Source organism: Apium graveolens, chromosome 7 (assembly GCF_009905375.1).
Source record: "Apium graveolens cultivar Ventura chromosome 7, ASM990537v1, whole genome shotgun sequence".
NCBI lineage: Eukaryota > Viridiplantae > Streptophyta > Magnoliopsida > Apiales > Apiaceae > Apium > Apium graveolens.
This window is the reverse complement of record NC_133653.1, coordinates 1116271-1137888: the sequence shown is the minus strand read 5'-3', so window position 1 is coordinate 1137888 and position 21618 is coordinate 1116271. Positions and strand designations below refer to the sequence as shown.

Genomic DNA, 21618 nt, shown 5'->3' with positions numbered 1-21618 from the left:
ATCTGCTAAGACTTCAAAACATATATTTGTGTGGAGTAAATTACATGGGTGTGGCTATGATATACACGTATTTGTAAAAAATTGGCCGAATTTCTAAATTCACAAAATATTGGCTACATTTCCTTCCCGCCTTTCAAAAACGTGTGTACCGTCATGACCGTTATGTTTACACCGTTAACTTAATTAGAAAACATAAATTGAAGGGGTATAAAGGTAAAAATAGTTCTGTGAGTAAGAAAAAAAAATACAATACAATCATCCCATCCTCAACCCCAACCCCTGCCCCATTCATAATCTCAATCTTCAATTATCATAAATTCAAACATACTAGTGTATATGGAACTAAAACCTAATTAAAAACAGTAGCAATATATATAAACTATACATACAATAAATATGTTTATGTTGACTGAAGAATTTGGGGGTCTCGGTAGAGGCCACCACCGGCCGCGGTGGCAACGGCGGTGGTGGTTATTTATTGGAGACGAAGAAAGGGAGAGTGGGAGAGAAGGGGGTTTATGTTACTTGTGAATTGGGGAGAAATAAACTGGGTTTTTGTTGGGTTTGATGGTTTTAATGATCGGAGATTGAGAAAGAGAGATATTGATGGTGTGTTGAGTTGGTGTGTGTGTTTGTTGTATAGCCGAATAAAAGTTTCAGTCTTCGTGTTGATGTAATTTTTACGTTGAAGATTTGATTGTGATGTGGGTAGGCCTGTGAGTTCTGAGGAAACCGAGCTTGTACACTGTACTTCTACACTGTGTTTAAATGAGTACTTGAAATTAGGAGGTGATTTTGGGTTCTTGTATTCGTGGCAGGAAGGAGGGTGAAGCTACCAGCGGCGTTGATAATGTTGATGATAATTAAAAGATGAAATATGAAGAGAGGACAGGGCAGAACCCAGAGAGGAAAAAGGTAGAAGATGATGATAATTAAATGTATAAAGATTATAATTATTATAAATATAAAAATCTGAAAATGCCCTTGCTCCGTTAGAACCGTTAGGCTACACTTGACGGCAGACACGTATTTGAAAGGCGCAAAGAAAATTCAGCCACCTTTATGTGAATTTGAAAATCCAGCCATTTTTTTGAAAATACGTGTAAATCACAGTCACACCCCTGTAATTTTCTCTATTTGTGTGATACATAAATGAAAACGGTTAACTAATGTGCCTAATGTTTAAATGTGTTGCTTTATATGATTTTACATCTTGAAATTGTTAAAAGGGTTTCAAAAGAGTAGATTTAATTCTGAATGAATACCAACAAGAAAAATTTCAAAGAGGTCAAAAGCATATGTTGAAACACATCAAGAAAAGACCCAGTAAATCAAATACCATGAGGAATTTGCTAGAGGATATGGTGGCAGAGGTGAAAAGACTGAGAGATCACCAGAACATAGAGATTTAAAAACGAGATTTCAAATTTGAAGCAGCAAGAAGAGAAAAGAAAGAGTTGTTTATCATCGGTTAAAGAGTGCCTTCTACACGCTAAATGCATCGGTCCAATTGTCCTCTTATAACTGCATTTCAAAAGTCTTTCCTCCTATGGATCCTTTCTGATTAAAGCAGCGATTTTAGCAGAGAAAAGAAGCAAGGCCATGGCTTGATCCATTTAAAAACATTTATAAGGTGAAGAAGGCTATGGACAAAATGGAAGTGGATATTGAGGATTTGGAGTCAAACCAATGGTCCACAACAAATTATCTGATTGGTTTAGAAGGTTTCTTTCTTACTACAGAGTCTAGGCAACAACAGATGGAGATTTATATGGACAAAACTTTAAGAATTTTCGGGTTTGATGAAGAAGTCAGAAAGAAGCCTAGAGCAATGAAGCCACGACATGACAAACTAACTAGAAGGCGTAAACCAGTTTACGTGGAAAGCTCAGTGCAGTCCACTTGCATACAGTGAAATTTTTTTAATTTAGAATTGTTTAATTTGGTGGTAGAATTCCATTTTAATAAAATGGTATGAATATTATAAAAAATTGTATTTTGGTTTCACCACTTGAAAATAATAAAATTGTTCAAACTGTAATATGATTACAATTCTATTTCCGTAGAACTCTAAACTATTTCTTGATAGGGTACTTGGTTTTAATCTTAGTACGGTTACGCCGTATTTTCGTTTCACCTCTGTAGTTCTCTTTCATGTAGAGTTTTATATTGTTTTTTTAACAAAATATAGATTGGAATCATATTATAATTACGATATTTCTAATTTTTGTAGAATTCTTTTTTATTTTTTATTAAAATAATAAAATAGAATCCATTAAACAGTGTTATTATTAATTAATAAGGAAATCGTCTTTTAAGGGATAATTTGGTTTCACCTCTTTTCGGTTTTACGAACTTTTGGTTTCACCCTTTTTTAAATCTTGTTATAACTCTAAATATACCATTTTTATTCTTTTTATTCATATATGACTTATAATTCTATATGTAATATTTTACCCATTTTTTGATTCTTATATATCACATATTTATATTGTTTTTATATAAACAAAATCGTATATACATTATAATTTCTAGATTCATACCTACTTATACATACATAATGAATATTTTATCAGAAAAAATTATGCAATCACAAACTATATAAAAAGACAAATTCAGCTAACAATAAGAAATTTAATATGCAATTACTTAGTGCTGTTGATTTATTTTTTTGTTAAATTATCCATCAATCATGTCGCGACTAAAGTTTTGATGTAAAATATTAGTTATGTGTTTTTGGACAATAGATACATAATAACGTTGAGTGTGTTGTTATAATAAGATTTGAATTAATGAAAGTTACATATAATTTAAAAATGAAAATTGCAATAATCGTACAATTTTATTTATTATATATTTAAATAAAAAATGAAAATAAATTTTTATAATCATTATTAAATATCGATATTTTGATCTCGACTCGTGCTTGGCACGGGTTATCTACTAGTAAATATAATAAATCAAAGACTTATAGACGCATTAAACTTCACAGTAGTTATACTTGTAACCTTGAAAATGTAAAGATCAAGTCTTGATACTAATGATGATTTCAATGGAATACTAAGGACACTGCCCCCGGTGGATCTTAATGTATATGTTTCTAATCAAGAAAATTCAAGAAACACACATTAGAAACATACTAGCACACAAACATGCATAAAAAGGTAGAGTGTGTTTCTACATACTTGCCGAAGATTATAATAGCACGGCAAGGTTGTGAAATGCGGTTGCTATAAACTGTTCAAGATTTCTTAACAAATGGGCTTACTTTTCAAGATTTCTTAGCTCTTTACATAGTCACTTCATCTTCTTCACATAAACTGTTCTTAACAAATGGGCTTACTTTTCAAGATTTCTTAGCTCTTTACATAGTCACTTCATCTTCTTCACATAAACTGTTCTTAACAAATGGGCTTACTTTTCAAGATTTCTTAGCTCTTTACATAGTCAATTATGAGTTATTTGTGTAAATGTATTAAATAATGGAAAATGCTAGAGACCCCAAATTATTACCCCAAAATTTTCTAGAAATCTGATGTGTCACATGAATAGTTGGTAACTTTCCTAATAATAAAATGAGACTCGCGTACATTAATATGCGCCCACGAATTAAAATAAGCCATGTGTCACGCACGTTATTTGGTAAAATTCTGGGGGAAGATATTTGGGGAACCTATCACTACTCTTAAATAATATGTTTATACAAATTTTATATAATTGTTCACATACTTTATATATATATAAATATATTATTTGTATTTAATCATAAAAAATGTTCTAAATCATTGTCAATACGGTAGGGGTAATAGAAAAATTCAAAAAATATGATATTCGTCCGAAATATCTACATTCGTATTTGAGAAAAAACAGATATTATCCATATCCCATATAAAACGGATATTATCCATATTCGAATCCGACGATTACGGATGCGGATACAAATACAGGCAGATTCATTTCCAAACTATCCGTTGGACAGCCCTGTACACAATACAATGTTCAAGATTAGAACAAAGCTTATATTGACATTTAAACTAAAAAGCTTATGTACGTTAAACAGCGAAGGTTTTGAACATCATCTCCTAAGCTAATTATATTAGGTTTTATATATTAAAAAATATATAATATATAATTATATTATGTATTATTTTAATTATATGTAATTATATAAACGGTTCGGTTTTTCGGTTCGGTTATAGAGATAAAACCATAACCGTTCCATTCGTTCGGTTCGATTACGATTTTTTCGATTTTTATCGGTTTCGATTTTTTTTTGGTACGATTTCTCAGTTTTTGTTGCTCACCCCTAGCGTAAATTATGTTTATTAAATTAGATCGAGGACTGTAATTCGAGTCGGGCGGTTCGAACTCTTTTAAGTGGGCTCAATTCAGCTTGTTTAATTAAATAATCTAAGTTTGAGCTGAGGTTCCAAAAACGAGCAGACCCAACTCGATTTGTGAAATTAAACGAGCCGAGTTCGGGTACATATGTCTATAACGAGATAAAAAGAAAATATTTAAACAGAACTTGATATGGCCTTGCATCCCATGAATATGGGATCGAAGATGCATGACTTTTCTCATCTTTTTTGAAATTCTAATTAAGAAAAAAATGCCTATTTTTAAGAATCAAATTTAGTTAGTAAATGATTTATTAATTATTATCAATTATGTGATATAAGTTATAGTTACAGGATTATTTTCTAAATAATTATAATCAAATGAAGTTAATTCCTCCGAGTTTTCAAACAGCCCAACTAGTGTTTGAGTGGATTGTGAGTGAGAGTGGACTGTGCTACAAAAACCATTGGGCTCGGGCCCAACCATAAATTTTCCACAAGGAAATAACCGTGTGCTAATAGAAGACCATCTCTAATAAGCCCGACCCGAGTGCTCCGTTAGAAGATGGGCTGGATCCATGACCATGATTCCACAGGGGCATTAGAGTAATTAGAGTGGAATCAAAAGTTGGTGTTTGTACCCGTATAAAGCTGTTTATATATTTAAGTTTTTTGTTTGCATACGCTAAACATGAAATAATTTCTCATTTTGATTAATGCCGTTTGGTTCATGATTATTAAAAAAGAAGAGACATTTAAAATATGTTATATTGATAAAATTTTGCGCTTATCATATGCGGCACACATTTAAAAATTGATTTGTAATATTTTAACAAAAATGATATGTATTAATTTTTTTTAAAGAAAACATTTTAAATTAAAAATTATAACTATGTAGTCAAAACACACAACACTGTAAATAAGTCAAAATATATACGAAATAGAGACAATGTTTGAACACAACACAAGTCATATTAAGTGTAGTTAGTTCATGGCAAGATTTAAATAGCCTACTTCGGACAAGATAAACTTTTTTACGTTACTACCAACCACCGGCAAGTTAAACTTTTTAGGTTCAACAACTCACTTCCAAGTTAGACGTGAGTTGAATCACAGAAGCACAGGGCATTAGTAATAACAATGTAGCCGTGTATGTGTTTGATCATTTATGTGAACTTTAGGGATGTAAAATAATTTGAGTAGAATATGACATTCATGGGCTCAATATTGGATCATTTTATTTTAGTGTGTCGAGATTGAGCCTAGAATTATTTTATTCGAATACAAATCGATGTCGAATGTATGAGATCCGAATACAAATTTAATATCAGCTAATATCATATTTTTTATTTCTTAACCGAGTAGTTTGTGATTCACCAGACATCTGTAAAATATGATACACTAATATTAGATAACATCTTTGATTCAACTATGTAAATGATTATCATTTAATATAAATTAAATAATTTATTTTATGTTGAAATACCTAATCTGAAAATGGGAAAAACATATATCTAATTTGAGAAAACGTATTTTATAAATTCAGTCACAGAGAGTGCTTTAAAAATAAAATATTGGTCAAATATCAAGTGTTAGATAACATATATTTTAAATACAGAAAGCGTATCTCGATATATTAAATACACTCTAAATTTTACTATTTAAACTCACTTTTAAACTTTAGACATTTTTATTACACATTTGCCCATGATTTTTAATAGTGAAATTTATTAAATTTGTCTTTGTTATGGGTAGTTAATAGTTATGTCATTTACAAGACAATTGGAGATTAAATAGTAAAATGTGGAGTTTATTTAACAATTTCCTAATATTTTTAGTAACATATCTCAAGTTTAATATTTAGTTTATCAATTTCAAAAAATATGATAATTTTGATCATTTACGTTACACATCCATTTAATGTTTAATTTAACTTGCATTCAAAAAGAAAATGTTCAATTTCCTTAACATACATGTTTGAAATCAACTGGGTTTTGTATCAAGGTAAATTGGACAATTTTCTAATGGAAACCTCTTTTTACTTATGTTCCTAAATTGGGATCCCAAAAATTATGTACTTGCTCTCATGTATCGGAAGTAGCTCAATCATATTATATTTACCGAGGACTCATTTGTTCAATTTGACTATTTTTTAGATAGTTAAATTTTTGGACAAGTAATAAATTTGAATTAGACATAAATAATGTCATTTAATTAACACAACCAAAATTTCTAAATGATAATTTTATATTTTTCAAGAGAATGAAAATATTAGCTAATATTATTCAACACAAAGGTTATAATAGTTAAAATACCATCTTTTCTACATAATTGCACCATTGACAAAATAATCTTGTAAAGAAAATTTATACATTATGTATTTTTCTAAAGATGGCACCTTCATCCAAGATGAGCTAAAGATGGATTATGTTTATGACTACATGTTTCATTTGTTAAACGAATATGCAAAGCTCCTAAGATTTGAGCCAAAAATACCAGAAAAAGCTGTTGAATTTTGTTCAGAAACAACGGCGTGCAAAGCAGAAGGGACAGAGAAGAAGTTTAAGATGAAGTTACATTTTTTGGGAAATTATATCATGATAGGTTTTGCTTGCACAAACATGATAGCAAACCTGATCCGATACTTTATCATTTTATTTTTCAATGAGCACTTTCCAGGCCATCCCTCAGTGATCTGAAATCGATCTATCAATGCTTGCGAAGCATATTCTGCAATCAAGACCTGCTCAAATGAACAAACAACATCCAGGACCGACCGACAGATTAAGCAATTAGTGTCTATTAAGTATTCTATTTAACACATTTCATTGATTATTCGCAGTTGTTGTACCTGCCACCCGATCTGAAACTTTTACAATGATTTGCTTGCTTAATTATGTTATAGTGCTATTAGTAAACTGCAACTATCCACAAAAAGACACCACTCTGGTTGTTATGAAGACAAACACTCATGTATTACTCTTTTTAGCGCACTTGGAGTCCAGACAATTATCATCCGTTGTAGTTAATTATAAATAAAGCACATGCATTGATCATTTTCGTTGTCATTTAGAACTTTACAGGTCACTTGTCATTAATCAATGGATTAACAAGGCAACAAACATTGACCAGCAAAAGGGGGTCACCGAAAAGAATTCTAGACAGCTGCAAAGACCGGTGACAAGTCTATGATCTGAAACTTCTATGCACTTGTGAAGAAATTATAGTGTAGCAACTAGCAATACTTCAATTATTAAGAGTGAATATATCGTCAATAATTACGGTCAAAATAACATCAATTCACGTAATATAAAATATGTATGCGCATTGCACGAGCTATAGAGCTAGTTATCAATATCAACCCTGGAGACACAAATACTACTAGCTTTAAAACATACAAATCTAGTGAGAGGCACAAGGTTCTTAATTCACTAATAATTTGCATTCATGTAATTAATCATGTTAAATTATCTCGTTCATGCTCAGAAAGGTCTGATAGTCAACAATGGTTTGCTAAGCCTAAATTACCTCCCGGATCTGACACTTTCTAATGGTTTGCTTGCTTAATTATGTTATATTGTTATTATTAAACTGCAACTATCCACAAAAAGACACCACTCTGCAATCGATATTAAAATAATCTCTGGACCACTACTTTAAAATCTAAGTTTACGATGGCCTAACAAAACATACAAATCTTTAAAATCTTCAGCTTTCTGGAGTCACTTAATAAGATTAATATTATTCTTGTTGTTCTTGGGAAGAATGGTTGATGCAATCGTATCTTTTGCAATCGAAAAGCTTGGTGAATTTATTGCACAAGAAGTTAACATTCTACTTGAAGTGAAAGATAATTTAAGGTGGCTCAAAGATGAATTGCGCTACCTCCAATCTTCCGTAAGATCTGCAGAATCAAGACTGGAAGAGGAGCAAATTCGGAACTGGGTGGAGGACGTTAGAGATGTCGCCAATGATGCGATAAAAATCCTGAGCGATTTCCTTGCTCACCAAGAAAAATATGCAGCTCCGAAACGAGGTATCTTGGATCGTGTTCGGGCCTGTGTTTGCATGATCAAAGAAGAAGTTACGCTTTATGATATCGGCAAGGAGATAGATTCACTCAAGAAAAGAATTACTGTGATCAAGAATAGGCGAAATGAGTACCGTATTGACAACATCTTAGCCACACCAAACAAGCAGCAGAATGAGAGAACATTGTTGAGAATAACCGCCATTAATAACCAGGTGGAAGTGGTTGGCTTCGAGGATGATTTTAAGACTTTGATGGGGGAGCTTAATAGCGAGGACCTCTCCCTCAAAGTCATTTCAATTCACGGAATGGGGGGCTTGGGCAAGACTTCACTTGCCACAAAGTTGTACAACTCTAGCGAGTTGAGAAATTTTGATTCTCGTGCTAAGGTTTGTGTGTCCAACGAATATAACATAAAAGATGTTTTGAAGAGATTAGTGACGTCTTTTATGGGAGCTGAGTACGAACAAAAGTTGTCAACCATGGACGAGTACCATTTGCTGCAGCACCTGCCAGAGTTACTGCAAAGTCGAGGCCGATATCTGGTTTTAATTGATGATATATGGGACATAAAGGTTTGGGACCAGATTAAAACTGCTTTTCCAAACCAGAAAAACGGTAGTAGAATCATCATAACCACCCGCAACAAAACAGTTGCAAAGACTGTTGACGACAAATGTTTTGTCCATCAACTCCGTTTTCTAACGGAAGATGAGAGCTGGGAATTGTTCTGTAAGAGAGCAAAACCAACAACCCAAAATATGGAGAAATTAGGAAAGGAGATGGTTGGTAAATGTCGAGGTTTGCCACTTGCAATTGTGGTACTAAGCGGCCTGTTATTACACAATATGAGCTATGAATATTGGTCAAAGGTGAAGGAGCATATATGGAGACACTTGAAGGATGATGACTTGTCTCCCCAGATTGGGGAAATACTGAGTTTGAGTTATAATGACTTGTCTCCCCAAATGAAAGACTGTTTTCTCTACCTTGCAAGGTACCCGGAAGACCATGTGATTGATTTGGACGAGTTGAAGCGTCTATGGATTGCAGAGGAATTCATATCAGAAGCCGAAGAAGGTGAAGGAGTAATCATGGAGGATTTGGCTGAAGATTGTTTGAATGAGCTGATTAACCGTAATTTGCTTCAGGTTAATGATTTGCGATGGAACGGACAAGTTCAGGGTTGCCGGGTCCATGATCTTGTCCGTGATCTTGCCATAAAAAAAGCAAAGGAGCACAAGTTGTTGGTCGTTTTGGAATCAGGTAAACACCATCCAGAACTCATTCATTTGTTGGAAGGACAACCTCGTCATGTCATTTACAATGAAATAGGTGAGTACTTGAAACTAGTTGAGCGTAGATTTGATGCTTTACTTGTGCGTTCATTGGCAGTGGTAAATTATTTAAGTGGTAAATATGAATTAAAAGAAATGAAGTTGGTGTGTGCGAGATTCAAAAATCTTAAAGTCCTAGATATGACAAGTGTACATTCAGAGGTAATACCAGAAGAAATAGGAGATTTAGTTCACTTAAAGTACTTGGGCTTAATGGGTCATGAGAAGTACTCTAAAATACGTATAGAAATTCCAGCAACTATAGGCAAGCTTAAAAAGCTACAAACCTTGCACGGTGGGAGTAATACATACTACACAGTTCCTAGGGAGATCTGTGAGCTGCATGAGTTGAGGCATTTAGACATTGGAATTAGTGGGAGTTTGAATATAGGTACCCACCAAACAAAGTTGCAGACTCTTGGTGTTATAGAGTATAAAGAATGGATGAAGATTGATACTGTTAATCTTACCAACCTCCATACACTCTCTATATCTGATAAAGATGATGAAGAAGAAGGATACAGTTACACGCTGGAGTCCGTAGCCAATTTAACAAGTCTCCAAACATTCACACTATTCTTTGGAACCACTCTCGTCTTGCAATCGTCTCAAGAGCGTTGACTTATCGGGTATTTTAAAACATCCATCGGAACTACGTCATCTGCCCAATTCAATCACGGACTTAAGTCTAAGCGACAGTGAGTTTACAGAAGATCCAATGCCCACTCTGGGAAGTTTGTCGAATCTCACCGCTCTTCATCTGGGTTCTAATGTGTACTGGGCAAACAAAATGGTATGCAGTGAGAATGGGTTTCCAAGTCTTCAAATTCTAAGATTACAAGAATTGGAAGAATTGGAAGAATTGGAAGAATTGGAAGAATTGGAAGAACACTTGACTGTCCAAAACTGAAGAAGATTCCTGCACAACTAGCAGAACGCGTACGCCCCTGGTTCAATGACCCCCTGGTTCGATGACCCCCTGGTTCTATGACTATAATTCAACTTTTATATGTCTTTTTAATTTTACTACTACTTTTGTTTACATCTTTATTCCTCTACATGTCATATGACTCCATTATGTTAAGTTTTATTTTTGTTATCTTTTATTTATATATGTCTTATGATTTTATTAAATTTAGTTTTATTTTTATTTCCTTATACTTCTAAATATTTTATGATTCTATTAAATTTGGTTTTATTTTTTTTACCCTTTGCTTTAACATTTCCTTTGGTTTCTATTGATTCTTGGTTTAACTCCTTTTTGAATTTCATTATAACTTTAATGTATAATTTTTATTCTTCTTTTACTTTTATATGACTTATAATATTATATATATTATTTTACCCGTTTTTCAATTGCAATTCTTTTATTAATTTGAACTCAATAATCCTATTTCTTATATGACTCAATAGTATATTTTAATGAAATAATAAAATTTTTAAAATCATATAATAATTATGATATTTACATTATAATCATAACACAAATATCATACTATTTGGGTTGGGTTTTGTTAGTAAAAATTAAAAATTTTAACAGGACATTTATATTACTATAATTTTAAAACACTCTGGGAGCGAAAAACCAGTTGTATGTAACTGGGTTGCATATTGAATTTTATGAACCTATTTAATGGGTCAGTTTATGAACTTATATATTTTAAAATTTAATATTATAAATAATACACTTATTTAGACATACTTATTTTTTAACAAATATATTTAATAAAATATTAAAATAACAATTATTTAAAACACCCGTACATGACACGAATTTTAGGTTAATATTTATTATATCAACTTTCATCATAATTTCATGTTGGTCCTCCACAAATACATAATATTAATTTTAATTGTATTCATTCTTGATCTTTAATAAATTTAAATTTTTAACATCAACGTTTTAATATATGTCCATTGTCCACGTATGATTGATTATCTAGTAGTTCTTGGGCTTAAAATTTCTAAATAAAGAAAGATAGAGTAATTTAATTCAAGGAATTACAATTAATAATAATAAGATTATTTTTCCTGTATAATAGTTCGGGATTATAATCCCAAAATTTCTTGACAACAGCATCGGCTAAGCAACATGGCCTAATGAATGGGTAATGACCCTTAGTATCACAATTTGAGAAGAAAAGACACAGAGCTCCAAAATGTACCACCTAACCACTGAGTTAGCTCTAACGTTCGGTATATATTATAAACGCAACTAAATATCACGTTTGTGAGTGATATAAAACGCCATTTTATAACATCAGTGATATTTTGGGCCTTTTCTCCACAAATTGTGAGAATAAGGGCCATGATTCTGCTCTACTTGACTATGATCATCATCTTCAACTGTATGTCAAGAATAAAGGTCAATGCCCATGAAATTCTCGGTATGTATCTCCTCCTCAATTTTTATATTTAGAACTCTTTTGATTACAAATTAGCAAGAATGTTTGCTTAGTTGTGCTTACATTGGTCTTATGATTGTTTGCTCTATCATCCCAATAATTGTGTAGGTTGATCTCTATTCTTAGATCCTTGCTTATATACATAGACTGCATAGGATCCCCTGTGATCATCTATATTTAGCTTCAAAACAGTAATTTTCGATACAATATATTACTATGCACCAATATGTATAAATTTTTATGCTCTTTTAAGGCATGTTATCAAACTCAAAGTTCATATTTAGTTTCTTCAATTAAGGCTTGTCAAATTCATCTTATTCCGTTGTTGTTTCAAATTATTTTGTCCTATAATAAAGAACTCGACCAAACTCATGGGCAGTGTACGTAAAAATGCTCATGATAATATGTTTGTTATATATCATACATTCTTTGCAGTCTTGATGGTGGGGTATCTTAATAATTTTTAATTTGTTTGAGGACTAAACTACAACACCCTCCCCGTCGGTTCTGGAAAGGTATATGTATTCTACTTACTATCACATATTTTGTTTTTCTAGACATAATACATATTTACGTAAATATGATGGAAAGAACTTAAGCCGAAAATGAGTCAACGGTAAACTATTTGTGTCAGGTTTTAGATACAAAGTGAATATACACCTGACCTATAGTTTAATGCTTTCAGATATGCCTTTGATTTGATTGAGTCAAATTACAAGGTCTGAGTACTTTAGGCTGGTGCAGGAAAATAATTCGAGCAACTTGAAACATTTTATGGATCATTCATTGGTTGTAAAAAATATGTATTCTGAATTGCTTTTGACTTCATATATGCTTGAATGTTGATTGCAAATTCGAAAAAAAGCACCTTATGTTAAAAGTTACAAAAGATTTTGAATACAAATTATAATATTTTGGTTTGGTAATCTACAATTTACATGTTTCTTTCATTATTATAATGAACTAATTCTTTCTTTAAATTATGAATTTATTATTTTTGCTTACAACGTATTTATTATCTGCATGTGAGCTACAAGCATTGAATCCACCTTTGTTGCCCTACTTCATGTGTTAGAAAAAGTGGATTATATATATATATATATATTATCATGCTACTGCTAAATAAATAATTATAAATTGATAATAAATTACAATAACACCGGTGTACACTCCTAAAACAACGTTTGCATTGCAGGCTTGTAAAGTCTGACTTAGATGTATAAAGAATAATGAGGCCATTTCATGCTATTTTGAACAGTCAATAAAAATTAAAGTAAGTGGAACTGTTATAACCAGTGAGAAAAATTGTTCCTGAAATTAACTCAGGAGCTTTCCTGAAATGCAAGTGTATTTTAGTATAGAATAGTAATGGTATTTTGGTAAATGCATATAATATTGTGTAATTACTACAATACCCTCGAGTTCTAAAATGAGAAAAAAATTTAAACTCAGGAAGTGTATCTAGGAAGTGCATCTGAGGTAACCTCAGGAACATCAATGTCATAACCAATTGTGCTCGGGTTTTTGTTGTTGTATAGTCTTTCCTGCTGCAATGTGCAACTTCTTTGTCTCCTTTAAAAAGAGTCAGGAAGCATGATATTTGACTCTTTGTCTTATATTTAGCCTTTTATATGCCAATCATAGTTTTATATAAGCCATTTTGAATGCGCTTGAATATTTAATGATCTTGCTATGCGGTAATTAGTGAAGTTGCTATTTCTGGTACTTATAGTAGTTGGAAGCAGTCATATTCCGTAATAGTTCACTTGCAATCTTAAAGCTCTGGTATATCTCTACTAATTGATATTTCTACTGAGCATGAGCATATTTCTTTGAACTCTTTATCTTTAAAGAGTAACCGATATATTGTTGGTTGCGGTTGTCTGCAATTGCAAGTCTATATGTGGTTTATATTTGTTTATTTCATACTTGGAATGGAAAGTAATGATGATAATGCAGCTGACAATGCAAATAATATTGATGCGAATGCCACCTCTACACCAGCATAAGAAAGACTCAAGGAGAGCACAAGCAGACCCGAGAAGAGCACATGTTTTTCTGTAATTACTTTATTATTTTGTTATAGTAGGGGACCATCTACTCTTTCTATTTATCCAGTAGTATAGCTAGGGGTAATGCAGACTTTTCTTTCCAAGGTTGTTATCTAGGATAAGCTGTCAAGGAATGAAAGGACAAACGTACATGTAATCCCACATATGGGAATTTGCTGAATTTCTAGTAGATCTGCATTCTCATATCCTATCTTTTTCTTTCTGCATAGCTGATCATTTATAAATAATTATTTAGTCATCATGGTATCAGAGCTGCATTGATAGCTTGAGAGCAGATTGTGATAAAAAAGAGAATAGTTTTTTATACAAATCCTGAGTGTTTGTTTTGAATTTCTAGTACCGTGCATTCTTGTTTCTTGCACTGCTTATCGATTGTCTTCTAGAAATCATGGCCTCAGGTAGTAAATTCACATATACAGATCTCCAAAACCCCTTGTTCTTACACCCTTCAGATGGCCCAACCTCAATGAGTGTGTCCAAGCTGCAAGGGCCTGTTGATTACAGAGCTTGGCGACGACAGTTTGAGATCCAACTTTCAACTAAAAGAAAGTTTGGTTTTGTTGATGGCTCTATTCCTAGGAGCACATCTGATGCCGCAGAAGCCGCTCAATGGGACACTTGCAATAATATGGTAATCTCCTGGATTCACAACAATATTTCTGATGCTATTAAAACTTCTGTATTATTTATCACTACTGCTAGTGATATATGGAAGCAGTTGGAAACAAGGTTTTCGTCGATAAATGGTTCTCGAAAATATAAGTTAAGTAAGGATCTGTTTAATTTTAAGCAAAATAGAATGAAACTTTCTGATTATTTTACTGGGTTGAGCTGTTTGTGGGAAGAATTAGAATCTCTAAATATCCTTCCTGCAGTCACAACTATGACTCCTGACGTTTCAAAACTGCTACAGGTTATAGCAACTGTAAAAGAGGAGGCTAGGTTGTTTCAGTTTTTAAATGGACTTGATGATACTTATGGTGCTCAACGTAGTCAACTTTTGATGAGTGTGCATTTGCCTTCTGTTGAAATGGCATGTGCTGCTATGCAGCAAGAGGAATCTCAGAGGGATCTTTTAAACCAATCTGTAGCATTTGATGGTGATGCAGCGGCAATGTACAGTAAGGGAAATGGTGACAGGTCTTTTGGTAACAGGTCTTTGACCTGTACAGCTTATGGTTATAGAGGTCATCCTCAAGAAAGGTGTTGGACTGTTACAGGCTACCCTAAGTGGCATCATAAGTATCGAAAGCCTGGTCAAAAATTTAACTCTTAACAAGGTAAATGGTCTGGGATACATAAAGCATTCTCTCCTAATGCAGCTAATCACGTGCAGGGGAGTGTGTCTGAACAGTCTGATTTGAAAATAACTCATCAACAACTTGAATAATTGAAGAAGCTTCCTAAGTGTGTAGTGCAGAAAGGATCAGAAACAGATGAGGAGTTGGACTTTGGCTCCCAGGAATGGTCAATGTCAACATTGTCAAGGCCCCTAAATCTAAGTGGATTATGGATTCAGGGGCATCAGACCACATGGTTTCCTCTTTAGAAAATATGATAAATGTCAAGGCTGCCCCATCCTCTTTACTATAAAGTTACCCACTGGTGCTAGCACTCCTGTTACTCATATAGGTGATGTGGTGCTACATAATGGACTTAAATTGTTCAATGTCTTATATGTTCCCCAATTTAATCATAATTTGCTTTCAATTCACAAGCTGGCCAAAGATATAAATTGTGATGTGACATTTTATTTAAAAGGTTGTGCTATTGTTGACTCTGCCTCAAAAGAAGTGGTGGCTACAGGAGAGCTGAAGAAAGGGTTGTATTATATGCAAGATAAAAGGGTTGCTGACATGCCTATGTGTTTGACTGCTAAAAGTAACCAATATACCCTGTGGCACCAATGATTGGGACATGCCTCACATTCTAAATTGCAGCATTTCAAATGTGTTAAACCTTTTATTGGACAACAAGGTGAAGTGTGTATAACTTGTCCAATGGCAAAGTTAACAAAACAACCCTTTAAGCTCAGTCATTCTTTGGCACAAAAGTCTTTTTGACCTTGGTGGATGATTATAGCAGGGTGACCTGGGTCTATCTATTGCAGAGGAAGTCTGACTACTTGCCAACTCTTGTCACTTTCAAGGAGTTTGTTGTTACTAAATTCAAAGGTACAGTCCAAACCATACGCTCTGATAATGCACATGAATTTTCTGATAAAGCATGTAATGAATTTCTGGCTAAGCATGACATTGTGCATAAAAAGTCATGTCCCTATACACCACAGCAAAATGCTAGGGTGGAAAGAAAGCATAAACATATTTTAGAGGTTGCTCAAGCTTTGAGGTTTCAATCTGGATTGTCACTTTCATATTGGGGTGAATGTGTTCTTACTGCAGTACATATAATTAATAGGTTGCTTAGTGTTGTGTTGGATTTTGCAATTACTTATGAAAAATTGCATGAAGAACCTGCTACATATGATCACTTTAAAGTTTTTGGTTGTCTAGCTTTTGTGGTGAATCATGATCATAGCATAGACAAATTTGAAGCAAGAGGGGTATCCTGTGTATTCATTGGCTATCCTAGCTCCACAAAGGGTCACAGATTTTTAAACTTTGTCACATCACAAACCTTTGTTTCTAGACATGTTGTCTTTGATGAAACTATATTTCCTCTAAACACAAACTCTGCAAATATATATGTGCCTACTACTATGCCTGTGCCTAACCCATCTACTTATTCTGATGATCTTGATTTTGACTTTGATCAAGATTTGTCTCAAAACTCCAACACAACTTTTACTCTATCACCTACTCCTGAACCTACAACATGTACCACCCATACTGAACAAACTGTTACAGGACCAACCCCCATTCTCCGCAGAACCACCAGACAATCAAAACCCCCACAATGGCTGGGAACTTTTATGTCAAACACTGCTATGTGTGCTTCTGCAGTTGTTGACCATTCACTTACAAATTCCTTCAGTTGTTTTCTTGCCTCTATTACTCACCATAAAGATCCTGTTCATTTTCATCAAGCTGTGACCCATGATCACTGGATCAATGCCATGAATGTAGAATTGGATGCTCTGGAGCTGAATAATACATGGGAGATTACTAAGTTACCACTTAACAGAAAAGCAATTGGCTGCAAGTGGGTATATAAAACAAAGTTTAAACCAGATGGAACGATTGAGAAATATACAAGGCTCGATTGGTAATTTTGGGGTGCAGACAGACCTATGGTATAGATTACAAGGAGACTTTCGCTCCGGTTGCTAAGATGACAACTATCGGGGCCATACTTGCTGTTGTAGCGATGCAAAACTGGTCTGTTTATCATATGGATATTTCGAATGCTTTCTTGCATGGATCATTGTATGAGATTGTTTATATGAAGATGCCTCCAGGGTACTCGGGAACTGGAAGTCGGATCCCACATTCTCAGGGGGAGTTCAATCTGAGAATTACATCACATCTCACTACCAGAATTATGTCAATAGACATCGGTCCTTAGACATCGGTTGCTCAGACGACCGATGTTAAAGTTTTTTTAGACATCGGTTATTTTAAAACCGATGTTACTGCTTATATTAGACATCGGTCGAGAAAATAACCGTTGTCTATAGTTATTTTTCAAAACTGAGAAACGTTAGTTAGACATCGGTTTTCTATATAACCGATGACTTTGTTTTATAGACATCGGTTGTATTTTACAACCGTTGTCGATGGTTAACTTAAAAAAATTAAAAAAAACACGCGGAAACTTTCCCCCCATTATTCCCCAAATATTCCCCCTTAACCAAAAAAAACCTGTTTTCCCCCTAATTTCTTTTCTTCTCTCTTTCTCTCTCTCTCACTCTCACTCTCTCTACTCTCTCTCTCTGAGCTCTCTCTGTTCTCTCTGGTTCTTTCGCTCTCTCTCTCTCTTCCATCTCTCCGCTTCTCTCCCGCTCTCTCTCTTCCATCTCTCTCTCTCACACACAATATATTAGTTGATTGCAAGTATATAGGGTTTCAATTAAACCCCAAATTGAAGAACACCTTCAATTAATTACATCCCATATACGAGAAACCCTAATTTCTGAAGAGGTTTGTTTGTTCAATTAAGTTTGTTTGTTCAATTAGGTTTAATTTGTCCGTCTCCCTTTCGTATACCCACCAGAAATCCATCTCTCTCCACTTGTTTATTCATGTACTAATTATACGAGTAATAACAATTACTCCAGATCACATAGCCTTTTCAATGATTAGAGATACTGTGTAAATTATTTCCATTCCCGTAATTCATGTTTTCTTGGTTTAGTAAATAGCTTGGTGATAGCTTTCTCTAATATGAATATGAAAAATCTGGAATATTTTGGTGTATTTGTATCAAGGATACGAACCTTTTTGCTTTTCTCTCCTGTGTTTACCAATTGAGCATCTTCTTTAAGATTCTTGATGCCCGTTTGACATTTTATTGAAGTAGTTGAAACTCAAATGGAAGATCATTTTATCCGTTTGTATGTAGTAATAATTTTTTTTGCTTCACCAGGTGGCTTCCAGTATTGTCAATGCACACGCTCAAATCTTTTAAACTAAAGATGGAGGCATTGATGTTATTGAAACATATATGTTTTGGAATGTTCATGAGCCTTCTCCTGGCAATGTACTTTACTTTTATCTCTATTTCTAGTAATTGGTTCTTTTACATTGTTTCCATTTTTTACTTTAAGATCTATAATATGTTTCTATTTAATTTCAGTACAATTTTGAGGGGAGATATGATATAGTTAGGTTTCTAAAGACAGTACAGAAAGCAGGCTTTATGCGAATCTTCGAGTCGGGCCTTATGTTTGTACCGAATGGAATTTTGGGTACTGTATATAGTTGTTTTAGATCTTATTTTGTTTATTCTGATGCATGTGTCGGTGAAAATTAAAATGTGAAGTTATTTTAATGGGATGTATGTTTTTTTGTAAATTTGTTCAGAGGGTTTCCTGTTTGGATGAAGTATGTTCCAGGCATTAGCTTCAGAACAAACAATAAGCCATTTAAGGTTATAATTTTAGATTTGAATTACTTCCATTTTTGCATATTTCTCGGTGTTATCGACTTAAGTAATTAACTTGTTACTTGAATGAAATGGAGGTGTTGCAGATGGCTATTGTTACAGTAGTTATTGTAAGAATATAGCTAATGGCGAGTGGCTTAAGATATAAATCTCTTTCGCAATCCTCTCTTAGTTAAATATAGCATTTGCTTGCAGTCATTTTAAAATTTCACATTGTTCAAACTTTCTAGTAATTATACGACCATGTAGATAATAGCTGCATTTAGTTTCCCAGTCCCTTTGTTTGCTTGTTTACATTCTCTGTCTTAATTATGTTCCTCACTTCCTCCACTATTATCAGCCAGTTCGAAGGGGAACAAATGGTGGAGTGACAAAAACAGGACTTATAGCTGCTGCTGCAGCAGGAAGCATCATTGGGCTGACTTTTATTCTGATGGGGTTTTTCACAACAAATTGTATGTTTGATAAATCCCTGAATCAACTACTGGTGATACCCGTTTCGACTCTGGCAGGACTATCCGGGAGTGTTATTGATTCTTTGTTAGGAGCCACACTCCAATTTACTGGATTCTGCAGTGTTCGTAATAAGGTAAGTTCCATATATTGCTTCGCTACACTTTTATTTATATTTGTTTGTAATTGATATGAAAGGCTCTACAAATCATAGAGAGATGTCTAGGCTGGAAGATGCTGTATCGCATATCTTTGTGGAAAATAATAAATTAGTTTTCCTTTTGTTCTCTTTTTGGTTATTGTTTTTTTGTACATATCCACTTGTTACTGCAATCTGCCTCTTCCCCTTAGAGTGGCATACAGATTAATGTTTTAATTATAAATGTACTAGATTGATTAGAGGTCACAGACAATGGTATTAGACTATCAGCATTCCTATTTTTATGTCGTTACTTGAAGGCCAAACCTTTATGTCGTGCGATACAGAGATAAATAATGGATTAGCAATCAATTTATTGTTATAATTTATAAGCAATCAATTTATTTTTATAATTTATAAGTAAAACTTAATCTTCCTCTGCATTTTGTACACAAGCTTTTGCAATTCTTAAACTTCAGTAACTAAAATTGCCTCTGGCTCTATTTCACGGGATCAGTGACAAAAAATTGTTTTCCCAAGTCGGATCTATGCTCTTTGTTTATCCTGCAAGGCATACAAATGGGTGAAAACCAGGTGGATTTACCTTGGTAAATAGGCTTGTGTGAGATGCTTTAGTTGCACGCCACTATATGTCCTTCACCCCTACTCTCTCACGGAGACCCAGGCAGAGAATAGTAGGAGTAGAAGCAGTAGTTGTAACAATAGCAGTAACCCAAAGGAGGTAAATAATAAACCGGATCTTTCTTCTCCAGATCTTTACGCAAAATTCATTAGTTTGTAGTGTACTGATTGTTTGTCATATTTCAGGCTCATATATATTCTGCAAAAGGTGGAGATTGTGCAGCTTTTCTCTCTAATTATGATTCAAAGTCTGCTGCAAGAGTATTGTTCAACGATAAACACTATATATAATCTGCAAGGTGGAAATTATGCTTAGTTGATATTCTTTTGATGGAAGGCTTTTATACTACTGCTTCTGTTTTAACATTGAGTTATTTTTATGCACATACTAGCTCTCATTGTTCAAGTGCTCTCAAAGGTGAGCACATGTCCTCCATTTGTTTAGTGTCACCTACCTTATTAACGGATACATACTAATTGATTCCCTCATTACTGTTTCAGTTTATGCATCAGATATCTTTTAAAGGATTGGAAAATTTTTAGGCGAGACAAATATCTTTTTATTGATTGGAAGCATGGTAAAGAAAATTGGAGCCCGCGTGAAAGGGAATGACTTGAGTACTAGAAATAGAAATGTGGTTGATTTTACATATTAGTTGTATTTTGTTTAGAATGATAAACATATTTGATATTAGTTGTACACATTGAGAATTTGTTGATCTTGAATTCAATTGAGTAATAATATATATGTATTGGTTGAGTTTTGAGAATTAAGTTTTTACAATATTGTGGTTAATACATTGTCTAATATTCGATGTTAATAAAGGGATATTAGCACATATAAACAAGGCAATAACATCAATTCAAAAATAAACACCTGATGTCTATTTATCGTATTAACATCGGTTATTTAAAAGACAGTCGATGTATATTGTTCAAATTGACATCGCTTATTTAGAAAACAATCAATGTCTATTGTTCAAATTAACATCGGTTCTTTGAATACAACCGATGTCTAATAGGTTATAGACATCGGTTTTTTATTTGTAATCGATGTTATTTTATAAATATTGCTTGTGTGTTATAGTTTTAAATACGCCTAATCGTCCTAATATTATATTTCTGAACTTGACATT

The 21618-nt window shown here is 33.4% G+C and overlaps 1 long non-coding RNA gene and 1 pseudogene across 1 annotated transcript in view; one reads left to right on the top strand and one right to left on the bottom strand.

The window, feature by feature from the left end:
* Nucleotides 1–7342, bottom strand: part of LOC141671306 (uncharacterized) — a 127854-nt gene extending 120512 nt beyond the window's left edge. The window contains exons 1-2 of the long non-coding RNA XR_012555042.1: nt 7192–7342; nt 6974–7083 (exon numbers count right to left, since the gene is read on the bottom strand). This is a non-coding gene — a long non-coding RNA (uncharacterized LOC141671306). The remainder of the gene's footprint in view (nt 1–6973; nt 7084–7191) is intronic.
* A 631-nt stretch (nt 7343–7973) lies between these two features.
* LOC141671295 (disease resistance protein RPP13-like) lies at nt 7974–10893 on the top strand (annotated as a pseudogene).
* Nucleotides 10894–21618: the final 10725 nt, after the last annotated feature.